This window comes from Rutidosis leptorrhynchoides, chromosome 7, assembly GCF_046630445.1.
Source record: "Rutidosis leptorrhynchoides isolate AG116_Rl617_1_P2 chromosome 7, CSIRO_AGI_Rlap_v1, whole genome shotgun sequence".
NCBI classification, from domain to species: domain Eukaryota; kingdom Viridiplantae; phylum Streptophyta; class Magnoliopsida; order Asterales; family Asteraceae; genus Rutidosis; species Rutidosis leptorrhynchoides.
In genome coordinates this window covers 288806249-288816455 of record NC_092339.1, presented here as the reverse complement: position 1 = coordinate 288816455, position 10207 = coordinate 288806249, and positions in this window count along the sequence as shown.

The following is a 10207-nucleotide window of genomic DNA, read 5'->3' as shown; positions in this document are numbered from 1 at the left end:
CGTCAACCCCCGAAGCCCTTAAGTTGTTACAATGACCCGGGAACCTCTAAACCACCTGGTTTTTCTAAACCGTTGTGGAAAACGACAGCTAGTATTAGGGGAACATCATATATCCCTAGAAACTTGGCAAAACGAACCAAAACCGAAGAAGAAGAAACGAGCGAGTCGAAATAAGATAGTTGTATTCGTGTGGTGTAATATATGTAATATAGTGTGCTTATGCTTTATGATATATGTAAAAATTGCTTGTATTAATAAGTATTTTTTTATGAATCTAACTCTTGTCTATTTTACAGTATAAAAACACAAAATGGATAGATAACCCAATATTTTAAGAGACCTACCCGGAGACATGATTGATGAAATTTTGTCTAGAGTCGGTCAGAATTCTTCGGCACAACTATTTACGGCGAAATCAGTTTGTAAGACATTCGAAGAACGTTCCAAGAATGTCTTGGTTTATAAGAGACTTTCGTTTGAAAGATGGGGGATATCACATTGGGAAACCCATAAGTTACGATGTGTTTACTTTGACGCATATATTGCGGGGAACCCAAATGCTATTTTACGCAACGGGTTAAGAAATTATTTTGACTCAATGTATCCGAATATAGGACTTCATGATTTAGAAAAAGCGGCTAACATGCAACATAAAGAAGCATGCTATGCTTACGGGTTAGTAATGTTCGCTTCTCACCAAAGTGAGAAAAAGAACATCGGGCTACAACTATTAAACAAAACGTTCCCACAAGTGACGGAGTCGGTAATTGGGGTAAGAAATGAGGTTTTTAGGTTATTACGAGACTGTTGGTCATTACGTAACCCTCGTCCCTTTGACGACGTTACAACACGATGTCTTATCAACGGCCATCACGGTTATGTTCCACAAGACCAAGGATGGGAAGTAGTCCTAGTAAAACCAGAATGCATGACTTGTTTCTGGACGTATGAATTACGTGTCTTTATTGCCTTTGCTGAACGACTTGTGTACTAGCTAGAATTATCTTCACAACTATCTTGTATCAAAGTTATTGTGTGCTATATTTCATGCTTTATGTAAAATAAGCGGTATTGTAAGTTTGTAAAATATTGTATAAAAGTTTGAACGCGAAATATTATTATAATCAGTTTTTCATATAGAATTGTAGTAGTTGAATTGTATATTAGCTACTAAGTATGAACTTAACGGGTAGGTACTACCCAAATTTAAACTTATAAAACGCTAATATGAAGAAAAAGCTTTTATAAATGAGTTCATATTATGCTACGAAATACTATTAACTACTCTTAATATTCTGTATGATTAACTTGTTCCATTTGACTATTTTGAAGGAAATGGCACCGACTACTCGACACACCGTGAATATGAATGAAGAGGAATTCCGTACTTTTCTAGCTTCAAACATAGCCGCAGTACAGGCTGCGCTACATACCAACAATAATCTTGGATCTAGTAGTACAGGAAATCGTGTAGGATGCACCTACAAAGAATTCACTGCCTGCAAACCTTTGGAATTTGATGGAACTGAAGGACCGATCGGATTAAAACGGTGGACTGAGAAGGTCGAATCGGTGTTTGCCATAAGTAAGTGTACTGAAGAGGACAAAGTGAAGTACGCTACGCATACCTTCACAGGTTCTGCGTTAACATGGTGGAATACCTATCTAGAGCAAGTGGGACAAGATGATGCGTACGCACTACCGTGGTCAGCATTCAAGCACTTGATGAACGAGAAGTACCGTCCCAGAACCGAGGTCAATAAGCTCAAGACAGAACTTAGAGGGTTACGAACCCAAGGATTTGATATTACCACGTACGAAAGACGATTCACAGAATTGTGCCTATTGTGTCCGGGAGCGTTCGAAGATGAGGAAGAGAAGATCGACACGTTTGTGAAAGGATTACCGGAAAGAATCCAAGAAGATATAAGTTCACACGAGCCCGCCTCCATACAACAGGCATGTAGAATGGCTCACAAACTAGTGAACCAGATTGAGGAAAGAATTAAAGAACAGACGGCTGAAGAGGCCAATGTGAAGCAAGTCAAAAGAAAGTGGGAGGAAAATGGTGATAAGAATCACCAATACAACAACAACAGCAATTACAATAAAAATCGCAACAATTATCCCAACAATCGCAACATCAATCGCAACTACAACAAACGGCCCAACAACAACAACAACAACAACAACAACATCAACTACAACAATCATCCTAACAACAATAACAACCGCAACAACAACAACAATCAGAAGCAGCTATGCCAAAGGTGTGAAAAGTATCACTCGGGGTTCTGCACCAAATTTTGCAACAAGTGTAAAAGAAATGGTCATAGCGCGGCGAAGTGTGAGGTCTACGGACCAGGGGTTAACAGAACGAAAGGAACAAATGGTGTCGGAACGAGTAATGGCAGAGCAAGTAGTGTCGGAGCAAGTTATGCCAATGTAGTTTGCTATAAATGTGGAAAACCGGGCCACATTATTAGAAATTTCCTGAACCAGGAGAACACGAATGGACAAGGCCGCTGAAGAGTTTTCAATATTAATGCGGCAGAGGCACAGGAAGACCCGGAGCTTGTTACGGGTACGTTTCTTATTGACAATAAATCTGCTTACGTTTTATTTGATTCGGGTGCAGATAGAAGCTATATGAGTAGATATTTTTGTGCTAAATTAAGTTGTCCATTGACGCCGTTGGATAGTAAATTTTTACTCGAATTAGCAAAAGGTAAATTAATTTCAGCAGATAATATACGCCGGAATCGAGAAATTAAACTGGATAGCGAAATATTTAAGATTGACTTGATACCAGTAGAGTTAGGGAGTTTTGATGTAATAGTTGGCATGGACTGGCTGAAGAAGGTGAAAGCAGAGATCGTATGTTATAAAAATGCAATTTGCATTGTACGAGAAGAAGGAGAACCCTTAATGGTGTACGGAGAAAAGGGCAACATGAAGCTACATCTTATTAGTAATTTGAAGGCACAAAAACTAATAAGAAAAGGTTGCTATGCTATTCTAGCACACGTCGAGAAAGTACAAACTGAAGAAAAGAGCATCAATGATGTTCCCATCGCAAAAGAATTTCCCGATGTATTTTTGAAAGAATTACCGGGACTACCTCCACATCGATCTGTTGAATTTCAAATAGATCTTGTACAAGGAGCTGCACCAATAGCTCGTGCTCCTTATAGACTCGCACCCAGCGAGATGAAAGAACTGCAAAGCCAACTGCAAGAACTATTAGAACGTGGTTTCATTGGACCAAGCACATCACCATGGGGAGCTCATGTTTTGTTTGTCAAGAAGAAGGATGGTACATTTAGCTTGTGTATTGACTACAGAGAGTTGAACAAACTAACCATCAAAAACCGTTATCCACTGCCGAGAATTGACGACTTATTTGATCAACTACAAGGCTCGTCGGTTTATTCGAAGAGCGATTTATGTTTTGGATATCATCAAATGCGAGTAAAGGAGGATGATATTCCAAAAATTGCTTTTAGGACGCGTTATGGTCATTACGAGTTTATGGTTATGCCGTTTGGATTGACTAACCCACCAGCTGTGTTCATGGACCTTATGAACTGAGTGTGTGGGCCATATCTTGACAAGTTTGTCATTGTTTTCATCGATGACATACTTATTTACTCAAAGAAAGATCAAGAGCACGAAGAACATTTGAGAAAAGTGCTAGAAGTATTGAGGAAAGAAAAACTGTACGCTAAGTTTTCAAAGTGTGCATTTTGGTTGGAAGAAGTTCAATTCCTCGGTCATATAGTGAACAAAGAAGGTATCCAGGTGGACCCGGCAAAGATCGAAACCGTTGAAAAGTGGGAAACCCCAAAAACTCCGAAGCATATACGTCAATTTTTAGGATTGGCTGGTTACTACAGAAGATTCATCCAAGATTTCTCCAAAATAGCAAAACCCTTGACTGCATTAACGCATAAAGGGAAGAAATTTGAATGGAAGGATGAACAAGAGAAGGCGTTTCAATTATTGAAGAAAAAGCTAACTACGGCACCTATATTGTCATTGCCTGAAGGGAATGATGATGTTGTGATTTATTGTGACGCATCAAAGCTAGGTCTCGGTTGTGTATTAATGCAACGGACGAAGGTGATTGCTTATGCGTCTAGACAATTGAAGATTCACGAGCAAAATTATACGACGCATGATTTGGAATTAGGCGCGGTTGTTTTTGCATTAAAGACTTGGAGGCACTACATATATGGGGTCAAAAGTATTATATATACCGACCACAAAAGTCTTCAACACATATTTAATCAGAAACAACTGAATATGAGGCAGCGTAGGTGGATTGAATTGTTGAATGATTACGACTTTGAGATTCGTTACCACCCGGGGAAGGTAAATGTGGTAGCCGACGCCTTGAGCAGAAAGGACAGAGAACCCATTCGAGTAAAATCTATGGATATAATGATTCACACTAACCTTACTACTCAAATAAAGGAGGCGCAACAAGGAGTTTTAAAAGAGGGAAATTTAAAGGATGAAATACCCAAAGGATCGGAGAAGCATCTTAATATTCGGGAAGACGGAACCCGGTATAGGGCTGAAAGAATTTGGGTACCAAAATTTGGAGATATGAGAGAAATGGTACTTAGAGAAGCTCATAAAACCAGATACTCAATACATCCTGGAACGGGGAAGTTGTACAAGGATCTTAAGAAACAGTTTTGGTGGCCAGGTATGAAAGCCGATGTTGCTAAATATGTAGGAGAATGTTTGACGTGTTCTAAGGTCAAAGCTGAGCATCAGAAACCATCAGGTCTACTTCAACAACCCGAAATCTCGGAATGGAAATGGGAAAACATTACCATGGATTTCATCACTAAATTGCCAAGGACTGCAAGTGGTTTTGATACTATTTGGGTAATAGTTGATCGTCTCACCAAATCAGCACACTTCCTGCCAATAAAAGAAGATGACAAGATGGAGAAGTTAGCACGACTGTATTTGAAGGAAGTCGTCTCCAGACATGGAATACCAATTTCTATTATCTCTGATAGGGATGGAAGATTTATTTCAAGATTCTGGTAGACATTACAGCAAGCATTGGGAACTCGTCTAGACATGAGTACTGCCTATCATCCACAAACTGATGGGCAGAGCGAAAGGACGATACAAATGCTTGAAGACATGCTACGAGCTTGTGTTATTGATTTCGGAAACAGTTGGGATCGACATCTACCATTAGCAGAATTTTCCTACAACAACAGCTACCATTCAAGCATTGAGATGGCGCCGTTTGAAGTACTTTATGGTAGAAATTGCAGGTCTCCGATTTGTTGGAGTGAAGTGGGGGATAGACAGATTACGGGTCCGGAGATAATACAAGAAACTACCAAGAAAATCATCCAAATTCAACAAAGATTGAAAACCGCCCAGAGTCGACAAAAGAGCTACGCGGACAGTAAAAGAAAAGATATAGAGTTTGAAATTGGAGAAATGGTCATGCTTAAGGTTTCACCTTGGAAAGGCGTTGTTCGATTTGGTAAACGGGGGAAACTAAATCCAAGGTACATTGGACCATTCAAGATTATAGATCGTGTCGGACCAGTAGCTTACCAACTGGAGCTACCTCAACAACTCGCGGCTGTACATAACACTTTTCACGTCTCAAATTTGAAGAAATATTTTGCTAAAGAAGATCTCACTATTCCGTTGGACGAAATCCAAATCAATGAAAAACTTCAATTCATTGAAGAACCCGTCGAAATAATGGATCGTGAGGTTAAGAGACTTAAACAAAACAAGATACCGATTGTTAAGGTTCAATGGAATGCTCGTAGAGGACCCGAGTTCACCTGGGAGCGTGAAGATCAGATGAAGAAGAAATACCCGCATTTATTTCCAGAAGATACGTCAACACCTCCAACTGCTTAAAATTTCGGGACGAAATTTATTTAACGGGTAGGTACTGTAGTGACCCGAACTTTTCCATGTTTATATATATATTAAATGAAATTGATATTTACATGATTAAGTGTTTCTAACATGTTAAGCAATCAAACTTGTTAAGACTTGATTAATTTAAATAGGTTTCATATAGACAATTGACCACCCAAGTTGACCGGTGATTCACGAACGTTAAAACTTGTAAAAACTATACGATGACATATATATGGTTATATATATAGTTAACATGATTTTATTATAAGTATGTATCTCATTAGGTATTTTAACAATGAGTTATATACATAAAAATGAGACTATTAATTTAAGAAACTCGAAAACGATATATATAACGATTATCGTTATAACAACGTCTTACTAGGTACATATGAATCATATTAAGATATTGATACACTTGGTTAATTATGTTAAATGATAAGTAAATATATTATTAAGTGTATTAACAATGAAATACATATGTAAAAATAAGACTACTAACTTAATGATTTCGAAACGAGACATATATGTAACGATTATCGTTGTAACGACATTTAACTGTATATATATCATACTAAGATATATTATATATCATAATATCATGATAATATAACAATTTAACATCTCATTTGTTATAATAAATAATGGGTTAACAACATTCAACAAGATCGTTAACCTAAAGGTTTCAAAACAACATTTACATGTAACGACTAACGATGACTTAACGACTCAGTTAAAATGTATATACATGTAGTGTTTTAATATGTATTCATACACTTTTTAAAGACTTCAAGACACTTATCAAAATACTTCTACTTAACAAAAATGCTTACAATTACATCCTCGTTCAGTTTCATCAATAATTCTACTCGTATGCACCCGTATTCGTACTCGTACAATACACAGCTTTTAGATGTATGTACTATTGGTATATACACTCCAATGATCAGCTCTTAGCAGCCCATGTGAGTCACCTAACACATGCAGGAACCATCATTTGGCAACTAGCATAAAATATCTCATAAAATTACAAAAATATGAGTAATCATTCATGACTTATTTACATGAAAACAAAATTACATATCCTTTATATCTAATCCATACACCAATGACCAAAAATACCTACAAACACTTTCATTCTTCAATTTTCTTCATCTAATTGATCTCTCTCAAGTTCTATCTTCAAGTTCTAAGTGTTCTTCATAAATTCCAAAAGTTCTAGTTTCATAAAATCAAGAATACTTCCAAGATTGCAAGTTTACTTCCAAGTTTTCTAAATCCATTCCAAGTAATCATCCAAGATCAAGAAACCTTTGTTACTTACAGTAGTTTATCTTTCTAATACAAGGTAATAATCATATTCAAACTTTAATTCAATTTCTATCACTATAACAATCTTATTTTGAGTGAAAATCTTACTTGAAATTGTTTTCGTGTCATGATTCTGCTTCAAGAACTTTCAAGCCATCCAAGGATCCTTTGAAGCTAGATCTATTTTTCTCATTTCCAGTAGGTTTATCCAAGGAAATTGAGGTAGTAATGATGTTCATAACATCATTCTATTCATACATATAAAGCTATCTTATTCGAAGGTTTAAACTTGTAATCACTAGAACATAGTTTAGTTAATTCTAAACTTGTTCGCAAATAAAAGTTAATCCTTCTAACTTGACTTTTAAAATCAACTAAACACATGTTCTATATCTATATGATATGCTAACTTAATGATTTAAAACCTGGAAACACGAAAAACACCGTAAAACCGGATTTACGCCGTCGTAGTAACACCGCGGGCTGTTTTGGGTTAGTTAATTAAAAACTATGATAAACTTTGATTTAAAAGTTGTTATTCTGGGAAAATGATTTTTATTATGAACATGAAACTATATCCAAAAATTATGGTTAAACTCAAAGTGGAAGTATGTTTTCTAAAATGGTCATCTAGACGTCGTTCTTTCGACTGAAATGACTACCTTTACAAAAATAACTTGTAACTTATTTTTCCGACCATAAACCTATACTTTTTCTGTTTAGATACATAAAATAGAGTTCAATATGAAACCATAGCAATTTGATTCACTCAAAACGGATTTAAAATGAAGAAGTTATGGGTAAAACAAGATTGGATAATTTTTCTCATTTTAGCTACGTGAAAATTGGTAACAAATCTATTCCAACCATAACTTAATCAACTTGTATTATATATTATGTAATCTTGAGATACCATAGACACGTATACAATGTTTCGACCTATCATGTCAACACGTCTATATATATTTCGGAACAACCATAAACACTCTATATGTGAATGTTGGAGTTAGCTATACAGGGTTGAGGTTGATTCCAAAATATATATAGTTTGAGTTGTGATCAATACTGAGATACGTATACACTGGGTCGTGGATTGATTCAAGATAATATTTATCGATTTATTTCTGTACATCTAACTGTGGACAAGTAGTTGTAGGTTACTAACGAGGACAGCTGACTTAATAAACTTAAAACATCAAAATAAATTAAAAGTGTTGTAAATATATTTTGAACATACTTTGATATATATGTATATATTGTTATAGGTTCGTGAATCAACCAGTGGCCAAGTCTTACTTCCCGATGAAGTAAAAATCTGTGAAAGTGAGTTATAGTCCCACTTTTAAAATCTAATATTTTTGGGATGAGAATACATGCAGGTTTTATAAATGATTTACAAAATAGACACAAGTACGTGAAACTACATTCTATGGTTGAATTATCGAAATCGAATATGCCCCTTTTTATTAAGTCTGGTAATCTAAGAATTATGGAACAGACACCCTAATTGACAAGAATCCTAAAGATAGATCTATTGGGCCTAACAAACCCCATCCAAAGTACCGGATGCTTTAGTACTTCGAAATTTATATCATATCCGAAGGGTGTCCCGGAATGATGGGGATATTCTTATATATGCATCTTGTTAATGTCGGTTACCAGGTATTCACCATATGAATGATTTTTATTTCTATGTATGGGATGTGTATTGAAATATGAAATCTTGTGGTCTATTGTTACGATTTGATATATATAGGTTAAACCTATAACTCACCAACATTTTTGTTGACGTTTAAAGCATGTTTATTCTCAGGTGAATACTAAGAGCTTCCGCTATTGCATACTAAAATAAGGACAAGATTTGGAGTCCATGTTTGTATGATATTGTGTAAAAACTGCATTCAAGAAACTGATTTCGATGTAACATATTTGTATTGTAAACCATTATGTAATGGTCGTGTGTAAACAGGATATTTTAGATTATCATTATTTGATAATCTACGTAAAGCTTTTTAAACCTTTATTTATGAAATAAAGGTTATGGTTTGTTTTAAAATGAATGCAGTCTTTGAAAAACGTCTCATGTAGAGGTCAAAACCTCGTAACGAAATCAATTAATATGGAACGTTTTTAATCAATAAGAACGGGACATTTCAGTTACCAGGTTACCTTTTACATTCCACCACATTATTAGCAGATGTACCAACAACTTCATTACCCTTTGACTTTAGCCTCTCCAAAAAGTCATTATAATTATTCATTGAAACCCCATCATTTACTTATTCGCATCTTGTAATGAGAATTGCCATACGAATCATTGGAAATTAGCAATCGGTATTTTGAAATCTCGCAGGATGTCTACGCCAACAGTTATATGTGTATATATAACGTCTATCTTCTGGACTTAATTTGAATGTGAAGTTTCTGAAAAACACCCCGAACTACAAATTGGTTCTCCGAAAAAAAATAAAATAAAAAAAATGCTAATGAAGCAGCAAAAACTATAAACTACTTTAAACGGTAAAAGCTGGATTATAATGATGAAGTGTGCTGGCAAAGCGCAGAAAAAGAGAAGTTTTGGAACTGGAAAACGGATTGAGCAAAGTAGGAAGGAGGCTGTGGACAAATTACAAAGACTGAACCTGACTTCAAAGGATCCAAATGATTCAGTACCTGCTGAAGTCATTAACGAATACCTTGCTCCTGACTCTAAACCGCTGCGGACAATATTCTTCATCATCCTCTGATATTAGAAATTCTAAAATATCATCATATCTTTCATTATAAATATCCTCCATATTTCTGAAGATATTTTCTTAATTTTTCTTATTTGAAATCATTTACCTCTTCGCGCTATCTGTATTACATCATAAAAGAAACTATTTTAGTTTCTAAATTCTGAAACATTCAAGTTTAAAATAGGAATATTTTGAAGTAATGTTGGGAACTGAAGCATGAATTAGTATAATATAATGAC